Below are 22,997 nucleotides of genomic sequence, written 5' to 3'. Positions count from 1 at the left end.
CATTCCCAATAAGATCTGGAGTGAAACAAGGTTGCCCACTATCACCGTTACTATTTAATATTGTATTATAAACGCTAGCTTTGGCAATAAGAGCTGAGAAAGAGATTAAAGGAATAAGAATAGGCAATGAGGAAACCAAATTATCACTCTTTGCCAAGGATATGATGGTATACTTAGAGAACCCCAGAGATTCTACTAAAAAGTTATTAGAAATAAGCCACAACTTTAGCAAAGTTGCTGGTTATAAAATAAACCCCATAAGTTATGGGCATTCTTATATATCACTAACAAAATCCAACAGTCAGAGTTACAAAGAGAAATTCCATTTAAAGTAACTACTGATAATATAAAATATTTAGGAATCTATCTGCCAAGGGAAAATCAGACACTTTATGAGCAAAATTACAGACCACTTTTCACACAAATTAAGTCTGATCTAACCAATTGGAAAAATATTAAATGCTCTTGGATAGGGCGAGCAAATATAATAATGATGACAATATTACCTAAACTAATCTATTTATTTAGCGCTATACCAATCAGACTCCCCAAAAACTATTTTAATGACCTAGAAAAAATAACAACAAAATTCATATGGAAAACAAAAGGTCAAGAATTTCAAGGAATTAATGAAAAAAAAAATCAAATGAGGGTGGCTTAACTGTACCAGATCTAAATTATATTATAGAGTCAGCAGTTACCAAAACCATTTGCATCAGCTAAGGAATAGATTAGTTGATCAGTGGAATAGGTTAGGTTCAAAGGACAAACAGTCAACAACTATAGCAACCTAGTCTTTGACAAACCCAAAGACCCCAGCTTTTGGGATAAGAACTTACTGTTTGACAAAAATTGCTGGGAAAATTGGAAACTAATATGGCAGAAACTAGGCATTGATCCACACTTAACACTCGACACCAAGATAAGGTCAAAATGGGTTCATGACCTAGGCATAAAGAATGAAATTATTAATAAATTAGAGGAACACAGGATAGTTTACCTCTCAGACCTGTGGAAGGGGAAGGAATTTATGACCAAGGAAGAACTAGAGATCATTACTTGATCACAAAATCGAAAATTTCGACTATATCAAAATGAAACGTTTTTGTACAAACAAAACTAATGCAAACAAGATTAGAAGGGAAGCAATAAAGTGGGAAAACATTTTTACAGTCAAAGGTTCTGATAAAGGCCTCATTTCCAAAATATATAGAGAATTGACTCTAATTTTATAAAAAATCAAGCCATTCTCCAATTGAAAAATGGTCAAAGAATATGAACAGACAATTCTCAGATGAAGAAATTGAAACTATTTCTAGTCATATGCAAAGATGCTCCAAGTCATTATTAATCAGAGAAATGCAAATTAAGACAACTCTAAGATACCACTACACACCTGTCAGATTGGCTAAGATGACAGGAAAAAATAATGATGATTGTTGGAGGGGATGTGGGAAAACTGGGACATTGATGCATTGCTGGTGGAGTTGTGAACGAATCCAACCATTCTGGAGAGTAGTTTGGAACTATGCTCAAAAAGTTATCAAACTGTGCATACCCTTTGATCCAGCAGTGTTACCACTGGGATTATATCCCAAAGAGATCATAAAGAAGGGAAAGGGACCTGTATGTGCATGAATGTTTGTGGCAGCCCTCTTTGTAGTGGCTAGAAACTGGAAACTGAGTGGATGCCCTTCAGTTGGAGAATGGCTGAATAAATTGTGGTATATGAATATTATGGAATATTATTGATCTGTAAGAAATGATCAACAGGATGATTTCAGAAAGGCCTGGAGAGACTTACACGAATTGATGCTGAGTGAAATGAGCAGGACCAGGAGATCATTATATACTTCAACAACAATACTATATGATGACCAGTTCTGATGGACCTGGCCATGCTCAGCAAGGAGATCAACCAAATCATTTCCAATGGAGCAGTAATGAACTGAACCAGCTACGCCCAGAGAAAGAACTCTGGGAGATGACTAAAAACCATTTCATTGAATTCCCAATCCCTATATTTATGCCCACCTGCATTTTTGATTTCCTTCACAAGCTAATTGTACAATATTTCAGAGTCTGATTCTTTTTGTACAGCAAAATAACGTTTTGGTCATGTATACTTATTGTGTATCTAATTTATATTTTAATATATTTAACATCTACTGGTCATCCTGCCATCTGGCAGAGGGGGTGGGAGGTAAGAGGTGAAAAATTGGAACAAGAGGTTTGGCAATTGTTGATGCTGTAAAGTTACCCATACATATAACCTGTAAATAAAAGGCTATTAAATTAAAAAAAAAACTGCAGGTTGGGGGAAGATAATATATTCTATAATTGATATTTTATGTTTGAAATGCCTTGTACGTTTACGATGAGTCTGTCTATTATGTACTTAATTGATAATATAGGACTGGGATTCAAGTGACAGATTAGGGTTGAATATATAATTAGATTGATATGAACTGAATCTCTGCATGCTCATGAGATCAGATGGTGGAAGACTAAAAGAGAGCCTGGTCCAAAGACTAGGATAGAACATATATTTTGGAGGAAGCATATAAATGCTAATCCATTAAAAGAGACCGACAGAGCACTTAACTGGGTATGAGATACAGTGCTGTATAATGTCATAGAAACCAAGGATAAAAATATATTTCGAGGGAGGAGCTATGTGTTTTGTTAAAAAAATTCAGTGTTGAAAAATTCAAAGAAGTCCAAGATGATGATCAAATTTAAGAACTAAGAAACTGTAATATTATATGTTATTAAGTAGCATAATTTCCCATGAATGGCAAAACTGGATACCAAATTGCAAAGAGACAAAAAAGTGAGAATGTGAAGAAGTGAAGGAAATTTTCTGGGAATTTGCAAGAAAGAAGAGATATAAGATGATATCATGGTGTGTTAGAAAGGTCAAATAAAGGTTTCTTTTAAGAGTAAGAGATGCATTGGCATGTTTATTGCAATGAGGGATGAGTTGATATTTAGGAGGAGTTTGGAGGAGGGAAAATCTATCTATCTATCAATCTGTCTGTCTATTTTTCAAGTAGATAAGAATTTGTTTTAAAATTTTTATTTAATTTAAAATTTGTGTAAGAAACAAACATTTCATAACAGTAAAATAAAATAACATGATTAAATATAAAACTGTTAATCTATTATGTACAACTTGCTATTCCTTTTAAATATGTCATAAAATTATGAATTTAACTTTTGTTCTTTTTTCTTCCTTCTGTCTACCCTAGAGAAGGGTACCATTAAGCACAAATATGTATATATGTGAAAATCATTCTATACGTACTTTTAGCTATCCATTCTGTCTCTCTCTAGCTAGCTAACTATATCATCTACTCTGAGAAGAAGGAAGCAGAGGATAATACAATTGACTTTAGAGAGAAGAGAAAGTTGTGAAGGGTCACTTGGTGAAGTATAAAATGGAGTTTATCAAGAAACAATAAAAGATTTCTACGCAGTATTTAGGATTCAGTTGAAATATTATTTTGTCCCATGACATAAATTTGTAACCCAGTGAGAATGAGTTACCCCCCTAGGGGGGTATTCAGTAACTGTACAACTAGAAGTAGAGAAAGTACATATTGAAAGTGACTTTAGGGTGGCAAAAAGTAGGCTCGATCTTCCAATGGAATAGGTGAGGGTGGATTGGAGACTGGAAGAGGGCTGGCTAAAATGTGTCAGAAGCAGGACTTGAATCTGCCTCCAAGGTGAGTCATCTATTTGTAACCCCATGTTTCTTCTCATCTCTATCAATAGATGATTTAAATAGTGCAGTCTGAAACTGTTCCAGTTAAATGCCACAGTTACTTTTTCTCATCTTTTTCTTTCTAGTTTAGTACTAATTTTGATTAGTGTTCTAAAAACTGCTAGTGTAACTATGTATGGTTAATTGATTTAGAAATATTTCTCACATCAATAATCAGTCATTTCTATTACATTAAGACAAAACTAGTATCTGTCTGTATGTCTGTCTGTCTATCTTCTATGTATATATAGATATAGATACATAGGTAAATGTAGATACATACATACATATGCATATTTGTATATATATGAAGCAACTGGGATTAAGGCACTTGCCTGGGGTCACACAGCTAGTAAGTATTTTGAGACTGGATTTGAATTCTGGTCTGACTTTAGGGCCAATGCTCTATTTACTGCACCCTATTGTAGATGCCTGTATCTATAAAATTTGCCCATAAATGCTCATATCTATAAAAATTAAAAGATAATTTGGATAAGTTTTAAAGTGTACTTTGTTGCTACAACGACAAAATGATTTTATCCATGTCATAAATTCAGAAAGGTCAAGACTATATTATCTAATCAAATTATATTAGATTGTTGAATGTAATTAGTTGGACCACTTTTTAAGCTCTCTGTGTGTTTAATTGAGAATCTTTTTTGTTTTAAAAGTTTAAGGCTTCCTAATTCTCATTTTTAGTAAAATATTTTAAATAGTTATTCCATTAGGCATATTTCTGGAGTTAAATTGAGCTAAATGTCCAGCAATGGTAAATTTAATACATTTTTTCTGTGATATTATCAGATGGAATTGTTTTTCATTTTATACATTCAGCAAGATTGGAAAATAATTAATAAATTTTATTTTGATGAATGGCATATTTTCTAATGACTTAGAATGACTTTTTGCTTTGCTCACATCATTAGCACTATCAAGTAACTTACACTAATGACTAATTCTGATATATTTCTTAACATTTGTTTTCATTGTAAAATAAAATACTTTAATGACATTTATTCTTGTGTATTTCATATACTTGTTTGCACAATTCAATTAACTTTTGCTAAAAACTACACATTGCATTTTCTTCCTGTAGAGAATTGGCTCAAATATTTATTCTCTGTAACTGTATGGGAGAATTTCCGTTTATAGATGGTGGAAATATGGCCTGAAAATTGTATTTAGGCAAGATAATATAGTCAGTCTGTTATTCAGATATAATTTTGAAGGCAAAAGATAAAATTTGTATGCCTGGTATTGGCATTTTGGAATTATCTATGACATGATCCAAATATTCATATTTTAAGATAACTTCAAATTGTTGAAAAATATAGCTAATACCTATCCAACAGTGAAATCTTTAATTCTCATGAGCTGTTAAAATGAATTTGGTTCCATTCCATCCCAACTATATATTATCTTGGCAGAATGGACTGAAATATCTGGCAACAATAGAAAAGTTAACCTTTAAAAACTGAAAGAGTTTAGTTAACTATCAAGACATATGGTATACTTTACTCAAAATGTGCTAAATATCCTTATACCAACTTTATTGAACATGTGAAAAAGGAAATGAGGTTTAAAACTGGTTCACTTTCAGGACTAAGCAAAAGTAGAGTGATTTGGGTCACTTCTTATTTTTACTGAATCAGTTTAACTATCCCTTATATTCTTGTTCAGAAAAAAAAAAATCATGCCATTTGAAGGTTTTTTTTTTTTTATCAAATACCTTATCTCTGCTGGCATTCATGGTTATCCATCTGTACAAATTGCAATGAATTGGATTCTTACATGAATATTGTCTGTTTACACAGGAAGTTTGGATTGTGATGGCTGTGTGACAATCTGAAACTCAACTCTACTGTGCTTATCTCAATCAAGGAAACAACAAGGCCTGAAGGAAAAGTTTGGTGCATGGTGTTCCTGGGACTTTTAGGTAATCTTTTTCTTAAGCTACTACATATAATTCTGTTAAGTAGTGCTGGATTTTTACTCTTCTTATAAGCAATGCAAAATAATCTTGGTTACATAATTTTAAAAGTCTGTTTCCTTGGTACTCAGTTCAAAGTATCCATTGCCTGGTTAGTGATCAAACTGCTAGTAATGTCCTCTTTATGATATTATGCTGGTCCTTGGATAGATCTGAAATATGTATGATTGGAAAAGGAAGCTTGCTGGTTATGTAATGGAGATGAAAAGTGTTCAGCCTAAATTCTTCACTAATATTTGTTATTTATAAAGCATATTTTAAAACATATAGAAAGAACTCCATTATATTGCAAGATGCTTTATATACAATAAGCCGAATATTTGGAATAAGAATCATGAAGAATTAAAAGATATGGATTGTGACATATACTGCTGGAAGGAGTAATCATATTGATGAAATCACAGCTCTATTGAAATACTGAAGCATAAAATTATCATTATCATTTATATTTTTCTAAAATCATTATTATTGGAATAGAAAGCAAAAGAAAATCAGGAAAAAATTGTTTTTGTATTTTGGTTGGGTGACGAATGAATGAATTAATAAATACAAAAACATTTTCTAAGTATCCACAATAAGCTAGACACTATGTGAAATTCTAGGAATAAAAATAGAAGTCATAGAGAGAGAAATAGATATGTATATAGATAGATGTCTCAATGTATCTCTATCAAAAAGAAAAAAAAAGGATAAGACCTTTTTCCCTTGATTTCGTAGGTATAGACAACTCTTGGGTAAAGAAACTCCCTTTACAAATTTGCTTTTTGTCTTTCATTTTTGAAAAGGACCAAAATGATATCATTATATTAGAGTCAAATTACAATGTGTCTAACTATGACCAAACCAAGGCAAGCTCAGAATGAGCACAAAAAGTCCACAAGTACATTTGAGGTAGATTCTCTAAATCTGCACATCTCACATTTCTTTTGAGATACATCAATTCTTCTTTGCTCATAAAGTGTAACCCCTTCTCTAATGAGGGCATACCATGCTAAGTAGTCCTGTGCCAGTGTCTCTCATGTCACACAATCAATCCCAAAGTTCTTAAGAGAGAACTTCTGACTACCATGTGGGTGCTTGTCCTATGTGAGTTTTTCATAAACTAATCTTTCTTTTTGGAAGCATGTTTGACATTTAAACAATGTGACCAGTCTATCAGTGTTGTGCTTTCTCCAGTAGAGTTGCAATGTCTAGCAGTTTACTTTAAGAAACGACTTGAGTGTCTAGAATCTTATATTTGTAAAGCAATCTTCAAAATCTTCCTAAGACAATTTAAATGGAAGCAATTCAGTTTCCTCGCATGGTGCTGATATACTGACCAGGTTTCACAGACATAACACATTGAGTCAGCACAATGACCCTGTAGACCTTCAATTTGGTAGTCAGCCTAATACATCTTGTCTCCCACATCTTCTCTCTTCTCTTTCTTTCAGAACCTCTTAAACCCCAAGTGGGCTCTGGCAATGTAAGTATCTATCTCATTATCAATATGTACATTCCTAGAAAGTATACTGATAAGGTAAGTGAACATATCCGCAGTATTAAAAACTTTTCCATTTATTCTAACCAATGGGATTTTACAGATGAATGGCGTTTCTGTGTTTTTTGGCGTTAATTGTTAGGCCAAAATTAGCACAAGAAGCAGAAAATCAATATATACTTGTTGCATCTCAGCTTCAGGGGCTACACTGTAACTTTTTCAAGTTGAAGAATTTACCATTAGTGCAGTAGCTGACTTTGATGCCCCGTTGGTCTTCATTGAAAGTGTTTAACAACATGGCTAAGAACATCATACTAAAAATCATGGGAGCAAGTACATAGCCTTATTTCTTATCCAGAGCCCCATAACCAGTATTTGTTAGATTAAATAGAAACCTAGGTCTTACTGGTTTTGAGGTCAGCTTTCTATTCACTTCGCCATGCTGCCTCTCAAATAAAATGTTCTTATATAGAAAGTAAATAAAAAGTAATTAGTGAGGCACTGACAAGTAGAAGAGGATCTCATGTTTTATCTGTTATAACTTTTTATCAAAGGATAAAAGAAGGGGAAGATTTTGTTAAGTATCTACTGTGTGATTCTGGGGAGGCAAAGACAGAAATGAAATACTCCCTGCCCTCAAGAAGATAGAACACGGTGGGAAAATACAAATCATCCTAAAGAAGGAGATTATTTTTGCTAGACATTGCATGGACTATTCATTCATTAGAAAAAATCTCAAGATTCACATTCAAGTGGTCAAATTTGGTTTTCAAAAAGATTTAAAACCTGTTCCTTGTCTTCTTCCTAGAGAGACCAAGGTACCTAAGAAGTTAGTAAAATTTCCTTACCTCACGTTTTCCTCTTTTGGATTGCTGACCCTGATGATGATGTATCTTTCCCAGATTTATGGGCAATTCCAACTGATGTAGTTCCAGCTCTTTGTAGATTTATAATTTCTAGCTTCTGTACATCTTGGATATCCTTGACTTACATAGTTTAAACATTTAATTTGTACCTTATTGGAAACAGAAATAGGGACTGGGGGAATGTTTTGGTTAAGCAGTTTGGAAACTGGCTTTCTACTGTATTTCTCTCTCTCTCTCTCTCTCTCTCTCTCTCTCTCTCTCTCTCTCTCTCTCTCTCTCTCTCATCTCTTTCTGTCTTTCTGTCTGTCTTTGTCCATCTCTGTCTGTTTCTCAACAATACTGCTATTTTAGAGATTATTGAAAGGGGAAAATATACTTTCTTCTTAGTTTACCATCATCTCTGGTGCAGGATGATAATTAATATAGGGCACAGTAAAACTGTCAGTTATTGCTTTGTGCATTTTCACAGGTGAAAACTGATATTTGTGTGCATTTTGGGAAAAATTGATCAAAGTTGTCAGGAACAAGGGAATTGCTATCCACCATTTTCATCAGGAAACCCAATTTCTTATGGTGCATAACAGCAAAATTCCACCCTGGAACAAATTAGAAATTTGGTGTTTGTAGAAAACAAGAAGTGAAGCAAAACCACTACATGTTTTACTGTTCACCAGACTAACAAAAATTTGATTATTTTTCAGCTTTGGCAGCAGTACAGATTTTTTTTTTTTTTTTTAGCTCTACTCATGGGAGTGATATAAAATCAAAATTTGTACTGCATTTCTACTATATCTTTCAGGAGTGAGAAGAGCACTTCTCCTCCCCTGCCTCAAATTTCCATGACAAATTTTAAATGACAATTTAAATTAATATTTTCCAGTTTAAAATGGCTAAGAAAACCAAAGCTGGATAGTTTTTTTCATCTTCCTAGTTATCATTTTAATTGATACTAATTGGATATTAGATTGATTGAATAGCCTTGAGATATAGGGTCATTTTAAAATATATCCCTAAGAAGTATATACATTAATTAGGAATAGAGCACTTATATTGCTAGCATAAGGCCATTTATATATTAGCATGAGTTTCCACATTTAAATTCAAAAAGAATAAATGTCATTGCTTATATTTTTATCCACAGGGATTATGATAAACAACTTCAAAATTACCCATAATCATGCTACTTTCATGGTCATGAACTCAAAAATTCCTTTCTTTGATTATAATCTTATATCTTCATCTGTCTCTTCTCCCACTTTACTTTCATTAAATTTTTGTCTTTAATGTAACCTCAAGTCATTCAATATTTCCTGTTATTTTAGTATATAATTTATTCTAGTCTCATATTTCTCCACTGACCTATTGTTACCTGTTCAACTATGTATTCTTCTCTACTCTTGAATACACCTTAACCTTGTCCTACAGGTATTCACACTCTATCAGTGTTCAACCCTGGTCTACCTTCACTATTTATACTTCCACAATTCTAAATGAAAGTATTCAGAGGAAGTCTTACAATCAGGGTAATAGCACACTACAAATTTATGTTATCTAATCTATACTTGGCCTTCATCATAGAATGGAAAGGCTTGTTTAAAAAGTATTCTCTACTTATTTGTTTGTTTTCTCATCTTTATTTATTCTGCATCTTCTTCTCTGTCTTCAAGTATTCAACCCACCACTCTTTCCTAAGTGCACTCTTTCCAAAGGTGATTGCAGCAAGAAAAAAACTTTGCTGAAAAAATTGAAACTAATCTCAATGAACTTTCATGTAACCTACCCTCTCCACTCATCAAGATCCTCTATAGTTTCACACATCCTTTGTTTCTGCCTCAGAAGTAATAATATTTTTTTCTTTGCCAATCTCATTGTCTGGTTCTCAAAGTATTATCATAGAATCCTGGGGGGGTTTTCTGAAACTCTTTTCAGAAGTTCTACAAATTCATAATTAGTTTTTATTTCTAATATGGCAAATATCTATGAATATAAAAGTCTTTTGTTTATAAAACAAACTTTTTTATTTTTTGGACAATTCCTCAATAATTTTTAATAATATAAAGATACTGAGAACAAAAATTTGAAAACTACTAGATTAAGATATTGTCTCATTGTTCATTCTCTCAATCACTATCTCTCCCTTTATAATCAGGTTGTTTCTCTCTTGGCTTTACATACAAATTTGCCTTCTCCATTAAAAAAAAAAAAAAAAAGCAAAAAGAAAACAAAGAAAAAAATCCAAATCTTGTCTGTACCAACTTCTCTATATTCCTATATTTAAGGTAGTTGTGGATAACTTAATGCTTCTTGCATTCTGGCTTCCAATCAATTCAATGACACCGTTATTTATAAACTGCACAAACTAGTTACCTTTTCTCTGTGCTCATCTAATTTGATTTTGTTGCTTTGCCACTAACTATGCCTTCTCTTCTTTTTAGATTTGATGTTTTATAGTACTTTTTTCTCCTTGTTCCCTACCTCAATGACTATGCTCAACTTTTAAGCCTCTTTTTTTGGATTGTAACTTAAGTGCCATCCCAGAGGCACAGTTATCTCCCATAATTTAGTCAGTTTTATCTTGTCTTCTTGCAGTTGCTTAGTGAGATCTTATTAGGTTCAATAGATTCAATTATTACCAATATACAGATAAATGTCAAATCTATGTATGTAGTATTAATGTCTCTTCTGAGCTGCTGTCCTATATCACCACTCACCTGCTGGAGCTAGAAATCTCTGTCAAGACTTCCTGACGTTTCAAACTTAACATGTCCTTATTTTTGTTAAGAAAACTGACATCTTCCCACAGATTTTGTAAGCTTGAAACTCTCCTTGACTTTTTCTTTTAACTCATTCTCATATTTGAATATTTGTCATTAGTTCATTATTTTATAAACATATGTTTTGAGGACTTACCTGTAGTGGATTGCTTGCTGTCTAGGGAAGGGGAGAGCAGAGAGCAAGAAAAATTTGGAACACAAGATTTTTCAGGGGCGAATGCTGAAAACTATCTTTGCATGTATTTGAAAAATTAAAAAAAAAGATATTATAAAAATAAGAAATGGAAGTTTATCATTTGACCTCTACTCCCATTGCCTCTTTTTCTTTACTCACAAGTTAATTACCCTAAGAAGTCTTCACCTCTTACTTAGGCTGTTGTAATATCTTTCATAATTGGTATCTTTGCTACCATTCCTTACTTCCTTTAACCAATTGAAAGAGCTCCTGAAATAATTTTTTAGATACAAGTTTGACAGTGACATGGCCTTGCTCATAAATCTTTAGTGACTACCCAATCTCTTTAGGATAAAACATGCATTCCTCAACCTGGCATTGAAAGCCCTTCACAATTTGGTTTCTCAAGCTTCATTACATTTTACTCTCATCCAGCATTGTGTTCCAGCCAAGATGAATTACTAGCTATTTCCCCAATTTGGCAATCTATCTTTTATCTGTTTGCTTTCACATAAACTACCCCCCCATACTTGCTATTTTCTCCCTGTTCCTTCTGTCTCTTAGAATCTTTATTTTCCTTTAAGGCTTAGCTAGTTAACATATCAGCTCAGCAAACCTTCCCTGATGTCTTTATAATTCTAAGTACTCTCCTCCTCCTCAAATTTCCTTGCATTAAAATCAGCTGTGTGCATGTTCGATACCCTCCTTTAAATGTAACATTCTTGAGTACAGAAGCTGTTTTTAACTTTTATCTGAAGTGTCCAGCATAACTCATCTCTTTATTCTAAGAATTTTCACTACCTGTCCCCCAAATTTTGAACGCTGCCCCTTCTCATTTCCACTTCCTAGCTTCTCTGACTTCATCTCAGTTAACATATCACCTTATGTAAGAATTCTTTCCCAGTCCACCTTAATCTTAAGGCCTTCTTATTAGATTATCTTTATTTTATCTTATGTGAATCTTGGTTTTATATTTTTGGTTTCTTCTGTTTCAGTAGACTGTGAGTACCTTAAGGATAATAATAATTCTTTGACTTTATAGCTCTACACTGCACATTACATAGCACATAGTGAGTCAGGGTCCTTAATGCTAGTTGACTGACTACCTTTCATATAATAAATGCTTAAAAATGTTTACTTCAAACACTTAAACCTCAATTTTAGTAGTTGTAGAATAGAGAACTTTTAGATGGAAAAAAGAAAAAGGTAACTAAAATGGAATGTTAAATATTTTATGCTATTATGCAAAATAGTAGAAGTTAACTGATTAACTGCTGATTTCAAGCAGCAGTTCATATACTGGTATCCTAAGCAGTTTAGTGCACTACCTACTTATTAAGTGCTGAGCTCCATGACTGCACAGTTTATTAACAAGCCTTTCTTAAGCACTTGTGCCACCTGTGGCTGTGCTATGTTAAGCAGTGGGGAGACAAAGAAAAGCAAAAAACATTGCATTTTTTACCCTGGAAGAGCTCACATTCTAATGGCAGAGAAAAGATGAAAGTAATTTTACACATGCAAGTTATATACATATAGTGTAAATGGAAGGGAATCTCAGAGAAAAAAAGACAATGCAAAAAGCCTCTTGCAGAAGGTGGGATTTAACCTGAATTTTGAAAACCAGGGAAGTTAGAAAGTAGAGACAAGAGGGGAGAGCATTCCAAGTATAGGGAAAATCAGGGAAACTGCTCAATTAGAAGATGGAGTGTCTGAGGATGGATTTCAAATTGGGAAAATTATTCCAAGCCCAATGCTCTATCCACTTAGCTACCTAGTTTTTTGTTAAATGTCAAATAGTAGATCTTAGATACTAGAGAGAGATGGGTGAGTTCATTAAACAGGGATAAATGCTGATATATTCAGATCTGTGCTTTAGGAAAATCACAGATTGCTAGGGGAGAATAGATTGTAGTGAGAAAAGTCTTAAGATAGGGATAGAAAGAGAAAAGAAAAAAATTAGTCCTTGCCACTAAGGGATTTATGGACAATTGCCTTGGATACTTTGGAGATGAAACTATGTTTAGAGATCACCTAGCCCAATTTCCTGACTTTATAAATAAGGTAATGGAAAGCTGAAATAGTAATTGGATTTTAATCACATGTACTTAGCTAGTTTGGATAGTGCTGGATTTGAGCCCAAGTCTTTTGAGGACCAGTTCAAATTATCCTATTGTTGCTGATGCATTACCATCATAGCCCTAGCACTCTTTTCTGTGCTCCAGAATCCTCCTTTCATATAAATTCAAAATCATGGAGATTTGTGAGATTTATGTAGGTTATCTTCACCAACAAAGAGTTTTTCCTGTGCTTCCATATCTCTAAGAAAATAGGGGGTGGGAGGAAGAGGGTTATGGCATCACTTTTCTCCAGAGAACTGATTGATCTGTGACATCAGGTAAATGTTTATATGGTCAATGCTCATCCCATCTATGAAAGATGAACTTGAAAAATGGTAGAATTAAATACAAGAGTCAAATACAAGTTGCATCCCTCAGATTATTGTCATACCTCAGTTTTTAACATATTCCAATATTCTTGCCAACCTTATCCTCTTTTTTTTTTTTTGTTTTTTTCTTTTCTAAATACCAGTGACTGCCACTTTACATGCTTCACATGGCTTGTCTATTGAAATAACATAGGAAATAGAGCTCAGAGGGCTTTTCAAAGCCAATGAAGATGATTTATAGCCATAGAATCATTTGTTTTAATCTTTGGGGGAAAATGGGATATGATGAGACATAAAGAAACATTATTTCCCAGAGGTAGATTCCATTTCTTTAACAATTTATGAAGCTCAAAAAGTAAAATACAACTATTTCAGGACTAGTATTAGATTTCAATGACTTTTCCAGATGCTGGTCCACTATGTATATTCTTTAGCATTCTTTCATGTAGTAGAAATCCCATTGCTCTCTGAGTGGTGCTGATGCAGTCAGTAGTTCAATTTTTCTGCTCTACAACCTGGATCTTGTTGCACCATTATCCTTCTAGGTGTGTGCGCTGGGCTGGATGACAAGGCTGGTGACTGAAAGATCTATGTTAATTCTTTTCCTTTTTCTTGTCATGGATTATCACATTTGATGCTCAGGAGTTTTCAATAGGCTTCCTAAGATATAAAACAGGGGTCTTCAATGGTTCAATGTGGTCTTAGGTCACATTTAGAACCTATAGCTGATAAAGAGCAGCTGATAAACTTTACTCATTTCTAATTCCACCTGGAATGAGAAGTTTCTACTATACTGAAAATTTTACCTTCTGGCAAATTGCAAACATTGTCTTTTATTTAATTTAAATTTTTGACTACTGTTGAAATGATCCTGTAATACTATTATGGGAGTGTTCATATTGAAAGAAGACCAAAAAAGAAGGAAGAGAAAGAAGTAGAAAAATTTAAAAAATGGAGAGTATATTTATCTTGCTAAGGACCAATGCTAATTTAGCGACAAAGAACTAAATTAAAGATAAATGCTATTTTGAAGAACCTTTGAAAAGTAAAACTAATTGGTCCAAATTGATTCTATCAGGATTAAATAGATTTTTATTTTCCAAATTATGAATGACATTATTATTCCCATTGTTTTTTCATCAAATTCAATGTTAATCTTGCCATGGGAAAAAATCTGATATACTACATCTTGAAGATCTGATATAATTTCCTAAATGTTATTTCCTTTTTAAGATATGTTTACTTACAAACTTTCTTTCCAGATATCTCTGCCTCTCCATTTTTCTTTCCAACATTTTCTATCTCTGTTCCTTTCTCCCTTTCTCCTTCCCCTTCCTTCTTCCTTCTTTCTTTCCGTTTCTTTTCTTTCATGTTTTCTTGCCTTTCTTACTTCTTTCCTGTTTTCCTGTTATCCTTCTTTTTCTTTCCTCTGTTCTTCTTTCCCTTTCTTCTCCCCCCCCCATTCTACTTTCCCTCAAAGGTTTTTTCCAGTTGAGTTCTCCTTAAATTTCATGATCACTCCTCAGCAGCTTCTGAATGAGGCAAGATATTCTTTCTTCGTGCTCCAAAATCTTCTATGCAAAATGCTAGATTATTTCATTTTTTACCATGTACAAGATCTCCTCTGGGTTTTTGACATTTGGTCTTATTAGAGTGGAGTCAAATGTCAAGCTGTTTTGATTTTGGGGTTGGAAGGCACGGCCTTGACTCCCCTTTCCTTAGATTGTTCTATTTGAACAAAGCAAAGAACAAAGCAAAGTATGAGTGGACTTTTTATCTCAAAGCAAATGGAACAAATAACCAATTGGGAGTTCAAGAATTAGGCAGGTGGCAGGATCCAAGTAGCACCAAACTACCACAACTTGGAGCCAGACCAGGATGAAGATCCTGGGAATATCTGGACAAAGGAAAGATTATTAAAAACATGTTTTCTTATGGTAAAAGAGCCAAAGTAGGGTACTTTTCAGACAGTGACTACATGAATCAGTATAGAAGGTGAAAATAATCTAATTAAGGTTTCACTAGAAAGGAATACTAGAAATCAACAAGTGAATAAGGCAATGAGGAAAGTCACACATTTACAGCAAGTGGCAAGACCAGATGGCAGAGATCATTGAACATGTGGCAAGAAGAAAGAACAACAACAAAGGAAGTCAGAGCAGGTGTCTATTCTGGAAAAAAACAAAACAACAACAACAACAACAACAAAAAACCCTTGACTTTAGTGTCAAGACTTAAACTTTTTTTTTAAAAAGGACATTTTAGATGGGTAAAGAAACCTGTTTGGATTGACTGACATGATATAAATATTTAAATATAAATTCTTTTTCTGTTTGGATATTTTTTAAACTTTTAAAGGAAGTTGACAAATATGAATTCTTCCCAAAGAATTTCAATAGAACATTATTCAATAACATAAAAGCAAAATTTGACTACTTTTTATTAAGTATAGAAATATTAAACTGTAGCAAAACATGTTTCATATAAGAATTCAATAAATTTTAAAGTAGTTCAAAGTGAAAAACCACAAAAGGTTGGCATATATTTGATGGTATTACTAGAAAACCTTTACATTCTACAGAATCATCTACCTAGCCATTTTAAAATCTAAAGATCATAGGTAATAGATCTGAAGATAGAAGAGGCCTCAGAGGACATTTAGTCCAAACTTTTACCTCCATTTGAAATAGTTTGTTTTATTTTAAATTTATGGAATAAACATTTCCAATACAGAGTTTAATAAAACAAGCAGACAAACAATGATTATACACGAAACTGCAGATCTGTTATGTACCTCATGTTACTTTTAAATATATAGTAAAATTAACATTTAAATTAATTTTTAATTTTTTTATCTTTCTTCCCCCATGCTTTTTGCCCTAGAGATGGGTACTATTAGACATAGATTTGTTTATATGTGTAAAATCATTCTATGCATACTTTTATTTATTAATTCTTTCTCTGATGTAAATAGCATCTTTCTTTTTATGACCTTTATTGTTAATTTGGTATTTATGGCAATCAAAATTACTATGTTGTTGAAAGTTGTTCTTAAAACAATATTCACTGTATACAACATTTTCTTGGTTTTGCTCATTTTTCTCTTTGATATTTCATGTATTATTTTTTAATATGACTATTTAGCTCATCATTTTTATAGCACAGTAGTGTTCTATCAAAATCATACACCACAGCTTATTCAGTCATTCCCAAATTGATGCACATCCTTAAGATATCCAGTTCTTTTCCACCACAAAGAGAGCTGCAATGAACATTTTATAACTTACAAGTTCTTTTTATTTTCCCCAATCATATTTAAGAGTAGACCTATTAATGATATTATTGGATCAAAGGGTATAGGCAGTTTAATAACTTTTGGTGCATAATTTCAAATTATTCTTCAAAATGGTTGGATCAATTCAAAATCTCATTTTAATGATAAAGAAATTGAGAGAAAAGAGAGTTTAAGTAACTTGACTTGAAGTGTAAGAAGTGGATTTTAACTCAGGTTCTAGAACTCTAGAGATAGTAATCTGTTCATTGTATCTATACTATTCTTGTTTTGACCTTATTATTGTACCACTTGGACTACAGGAACCCTATATTGGGAGACTTACCATATTTAATTTTGGAACTCATGCCTTGAACTGAGTTTTCATCAAGCTTTCCAGACTGGTGAAATAGTAAGCAGAAATTTACATGGGAGTACTAGCCGCCCATATCATGCTTTATAACCCCTCTACAGCCATTAATTCCAGCCTTTTCTTTGCTCCTTGAGTTATCAGGTTTATGTTTATTATATGTTACATAATTACAATATTGCACATATATGTAATATATATAATCATAATATTATAAAGGTATAAAGATAGTGCTAAAGTAGAAATCATTTAACCTCCCTCCTTATTTTATAGATAAAACCTAGAGAAGTTAAGTCACTAGCCCAGTATCATACAACTTGGTAGAGCTGAAATTGAATTCAGGTCTTCAGATGCTAAGTCCATGTCATGTTAGTTCTATAGAAATAGGTTCATGTTTACCTTTATTTTTCAAGATTTTAATTTATTAAATGGATTGTAGCAATATTAATATTCAGGAATGTACCCTAAAGCTTTATCCTAGCCCTTCTTCTCCCTCTATGTATTATCTTACTTGGTGAATTTATCAGCTCCTATAGTATAATTATTCTCTTTAAGCTGTGTTGATGAAAAGATTAGGAAGGAGGTTCTGGTACTTGCTAGTGAAAGAAGCAAAAGATGGAGGCTAAAGATTGGGCATTTCTCCTTACTTAACCTAGCCTTCCTATTATGAACCTGGCCTTCATGAAAATAGCTCTTATTTGCTCAATATATTGGATTGGGGTCTCATGTGTCTTGTCTACAGACCCCAAAAGCGTTTCAGTTCAGCTGTGTAATATAAGCATTGGTAAAGTAAACAAAATTAACATTTGGCACCTTGGTATTTCTATTTTGAAAACTATGGGATTTCTGCCTTTGTCATTTATAATTAGTATTTATGCTGATATCAATGTCATCTGTATTGCATAAGTATAAGAATAAACAGATAATTTATTTGTTAGGGTGGAGCCAAGATGGAGAGTAGACAGAACTTTGCCTGAGCTCTTCCTGGCTTCATTCAGAATCAACTCTAGATCAAACCTCTGTATGGATTTTGAAGTGACAGAACCCACAAACATTCAGAATATAATAATTTCCTGGAATAAAATATCTTTGAATTATTTCAGGAAAGTTCTTTCTCAATTGGACAGGGAGGAACACAGCCCAGCTCAGGCATAGCACAGGGATGCCCAGGATGGAGAGGCCTGGAATAGGCAATCTAGTGGGAAGCTCTTAGCCAAAATAAAACAGTTCTGGTTACTTTGTCCTGGTTCAGAAGCCAGTGGCTTAACAACACAGTAGCTGAAAGACATCTAATGCAACTACAGAAGGCCAATAGGTAGCCCACGAACCCCAGCATAATAGGTAAAGGCTTAGCCAGGCTTACCCAGCTCAGTGGGGAAGTCAGAAGCAACACTAGCCCCACCCAGTTAATGAGAAGCTCTTGAGGCTCTGTAAAGGAAGCTCAGGACAATCTCTCCTGTGCCTTAGGAGTAGACCTTAATCTTTAAAAATGAGAAAAAAAGCGAAAAAAGTTCTGACCATAGAGGGCTAGTATAGAGACAAGTAAGAACAGAACACAAACCCAGAAGAGGACAATAAAGACAAAATGGCTTCAGAGGAAACCTCAAAGAGAGATATGAACTGGTCTGCAGCTCAAAAATGTCTTGGAAGAGTTCAAAAGAAAGTTAGAAAAATGGGGAAAAGAAATAACTTTGCAGGAGAGTTTGGAAAAAGAAACAGAAATTGACTGAAGAAAACAACTCCTTAAGAATACATTTGGTGAAATGGAAAATATATATACTGAAAAAAAACTTCTTAAATATAGATTTGGTGAAGTGGAGAATCAGAACAACTTCTTGAAAAATAGAATTGGTGAAATGGAAAAAAATCCAATAAAAAAACCAACTACTCCTTTAAAAGTGCAATTGGCCAAGTACAAAGGGAGATAAAAATGTTAATTGAAGAAAATAATTCACTAAAATCAGAATTGGACAAATGAAAGTGAATGACTCAATGAGACATTAAGAATAAGTCAAGCAAAACCAAAAAAAAAAAAAAAAAGAAAAAAAGGAAGAAATTGGAAAACAAATGGCATGATGATGTAAACAAAAAATATGATGATATAAAAAAAATTAAGAATGGAAAAGGGATTGTACTGGAAGAAGAGGAAAGGGAGGTAAATTGGGGTAAGTTAAATTACATTATGAGTCAAAAAAGACTTACTACAGTTGAGGAACAAAAGGAGGGTGATGAGCATTGTTTGAACATTATTCTAATTGAATTTGACTCAAACAGGGAATATTCTACATGCCTAATTTGGTATAGAAATTTTTCTTACCCTACAGAGAATAGGAGAGGAAAGGGTAAAGGAAAGAGGGAGGCTAATAGAAGGGAGGTCAGAAGTAGAAGAGGAAAGGAATAAGAAAAGGGGGTCTGAATAAAGGGAGGGTAGATTAAGGGAGGTGGTGGTCAGAAGCAAAACAGTGTTGAGGAGGAAAAAGTGAAAGGAGAGAGAAAAGTATATTTTGGATACAACTGAACAAAGACAATCCACATTTTACTTATGCAAAACTCCAGTTTTGCATATGTTTTCTCAGATGGGGAAAATGTTTTTGAGAATATGAAGAATACAACAAAAATAATTGAGAGAAAATAGAAACATTAGAAAAGTAAGATCATAAATTTAGACCTAGCAGCATCCTTAGATGCTATCAAATCCAATCTTCTTAATTTACCTGTGAGGAAAATGCAGCCCACAGATATATAGTGACCTGTTTAAAGTCATATTTGGTGTGATGCAGTATCAGGCACATAGTGCTTGCTTTATAAATAATAATAATAATAACAGTTAATAACAATAGCTAACATTTGCATGCTAACATTCACTATGTGTCACTATATGTTTTAAACACTATGTGTTTAATCTTTTTTTAGTCATATTGCATAGGTCATTGGAGTAAGAATCAGGAAAACTGGATACAAATCAATTAATTAATAAATACTTAAAATCATAAAATGTTTAGCACAGTGCGTGGTGGCACAATGTATACATAACCTGCTGGGCCTGGAATCAAAAAGACGCCTCCTCCTGAGTACAAATTTGACCTCAGATACTCACCATTTGTGTGATCCTGCACAAGTCACTTAAACTTATTTGCCTCACTTTCCTCATTTGGAAAACAAGCTAAAGAAGGAAATGACAAACCATTTCTATATCTTTGGCAAGAAAACTCTATTTGGGGACATAAAGAGTCAGTTGCAACTGAAAACAACTCTAATCCACCGCTCTGTACCAACCAGTACCAAATAATTTTGCTGACTGCTGCTTTATAATATAGTTTTAGATCTGGTACTGTTAAGCCACCATCCTTTGTATTTTTTTTCCATTAATTGCCTTGATATTCTTGACTTTTTGTTTTTCCAGATTCTTTCTAGTAATACAATTTTTTTTGTCAATCTGATTGGGTAAAATGTTGACATTTAAAAATGAATAATAATACAGTTTTGTAAATTTTTTTTGAAATATTTGATTGTAAGGCAAAGATTATTGATAATAGCTCCATACCAATCAAAAGATCCATGAGAAAGGACTTAATCTTTGGTTTGATCTTGATCAGCATAGTATCAGTACCCTTCATGAATGTTTAGATGGCATATAGAGTATGCTTGGGACTTACACAGAGCTAACATAGCTCATACTTTCAGTGATAGGAATGGGAAACAACTACATAAGGGAGAGGGATGTTGTGAACAAAATCAATTTTAAAAGGAAAAAATATATAATTTGTACATGGGTTTAAAAAATAAACTGAAAAAGCATGAGTTGGAACAGATATACTTAGAAAACATTTCACATGAAAAATTTCTCAAAGTTTTGGTGGATGTCAAGCTCTTTATGGGTTATCAGTGTGATGTGACTATAAATGAACTAATGCTATATTAGACTGCATACAAGTATAAGGAAAAGGACCTGAGATGTCATTGATAGAGAAATTCTCAGAAGAATCTCTCTCTATTAATGCAGGTCAACACCTTCTGTTCATCTTAAAAATCATTGTTTCCTAGGCCATTGTGAGGTTGAATAACTTGCCTAGACTAATAAAACCCACATATTTCACAGGCAATATTTGAATTCAACCTTTCTGGTTCCAAGTCTAGCTACTTATATTATTCCATATTGATTCTCTTAATTCAACAATAGTACCTACAATGAGAGCAGTGAGTTACCTCCATTGTTCTCTTCACTATCACATCATATCAAGTTTACTGTGTTCAGTTCTGCTGCCATATTTAAGAGGGAAGATTCACAAACTAGAACACATTCAAAGGAGGGTGATTAAGATGTTGAGATCATTTAGTAATACCTTAAGAGGATTGTTTGAAAGATATGAAAGATAGATATGAATGTTTAACACAAGGGATTGCCACAGGGCAAGAGGATTAAGTTTGATCAGTTTGGCCCTGGAAAGAATCAACTTTAATAGCAAAACAGATTTTGATTGCAAATAAGGAACAAAATGTCTTCCTATAAACTGGTGGATCAGTTTACCCCCAGTGGAGCAGATTGCCTTATGTAAGTAGCAAATTCCCTGTCATTGGTGACTGAGTAGAAGCTGAGTGACCACCTGTTGATATTTTAGAGGTGAAATTCATTTTTGTATGGATATTGGATAAAATGACTTATGATATCTCTTCCAAATCTGCAATTCTATGATTTTTAGGAAAACAGAAATTTAATATCTCAAGTCCCTTTTGGTTATGTACAATCCACTCCTGTTTCTAGTTTTAGAAATGTTGGATTCTCATTTTCTTCTTCAACCTGCAAGAAAAATAAAGTGACAGAAACATAACCCAAGTGTGGGGTAAATGTATTTGTGTATATAATCTAATAAAAACTATTAGTCCTAAGAGCCTGAGATATGAATGTTTATTTCCTTTTTTTCAGGGCTCTTACAATTCTTCCTTGTTTCTTTCCCAGAGAGGCTCCCCTACTGCTCACTATCATATTATGATTATATACTTAGCCTTTTTCTTAGGAACAAGTAAGTAACTGGTCAATGTAGTCAAAACAGGCAGTCTATTCTAGATATAGGCACATGTTGAGTTTTGGTGGATACTAATGGGCAATGCTATTTTTAGGGACAAAAAATAATAAAACAAAAAGGATTCCCTAGGCAAGCTAAACTTTTTATTTTTAGGATCAATGGTTGCTAAATTTTGTCTATTCTACATTAGCAGTATTCATAAAATTGTCAACTTCTTTTTATCCTTACTGTCACAGTAGTATTGCACCTAATTATCTCTTGCTGGGAAAATTACTATAAACTTGTAACTGTGCACATTGCCTTCTTCCCATTCCAATCTTGTTTTTCTGTTGATGACATTATAATCTTCCATATGCTTAGGAGAGACTACAACACTTCCCTACTCAGAAATAGCTAAAATTTTCCCCTTGTCTAGGGAATAAAGTATAAACTTTTTATCTTGCAATTAACCACCCTCTGCATTCTGACACTAACCTACATTTTCAGTTTTATCTTGAAGTATTCCTCAAATCAACCTCTACATTACTGTCAGACTGATTCATTCTCTGATCTTATCCTGTCATACCTGCTTCTATCTTTCTTTATATTGTTCCCTATGACTGAAATGTACTCATCCCTACTATTAAGACAAGATCAAGTGGGTTTTTCTTTTTCCATTGAACTGATAAAGACATTAGCAACAATTGATTCAATTAAAAAAAAACACATAAAATATTTATTGAATACCCATTGTGTAAAGGCATTGTTAAACAGTGAGAGATATAAAATTTAGAGGAAATCTAATAACAAGAGCTAACATTCACCTAGTCATTCCTTACTATGTTCCAGGCACTGT

General features: G+C 33.3%; 1 long non-coding RNA gene across 3 annotated transcripts in view; it reads left to right on the top strand.

Moving 5' to 3' along the window:
* LOC116420584 overlaps positions 1-22,997 on the top strand; it is a 189,819-nt gene that overhangs the window by 99,325 nt on the left and 67,497 nt on the right. For all 3 annotated transcript variants that reach the window (XR_004230953.1, XR_004230952.1, XR_004230954.1), the window contains 2 exons: positions 5,581-5,702; positions 7,190-7,221. This is a non-coding gene — a long non-coding RNA (uncharacterized LOC116420584). The remainder of the gene's footprint in view (positions 1-5,580; positions 5,703-7,189; positions 7,222-22,997) is intronic.

Source organism: Sarcophilus harrisii, chromosome 1 (genome assembly GCF_902635505.1).
Source record: "Sarcophilus harrisii chromosome 1, mSarHar1.11, whole genome shotgun sequence".
In the NCBI taxonomy this organism is placed as follows: domain Eukaryota; kingdom Metazoa; phylum Chordata; class Mammalia; order Dasyuromorphia; family Dasyuridae; genus Sarcophilus; species Sarcophilus harrisii.
This window is presented reverse-complemented; position numbering and strand designations above follow the sequence as displayed.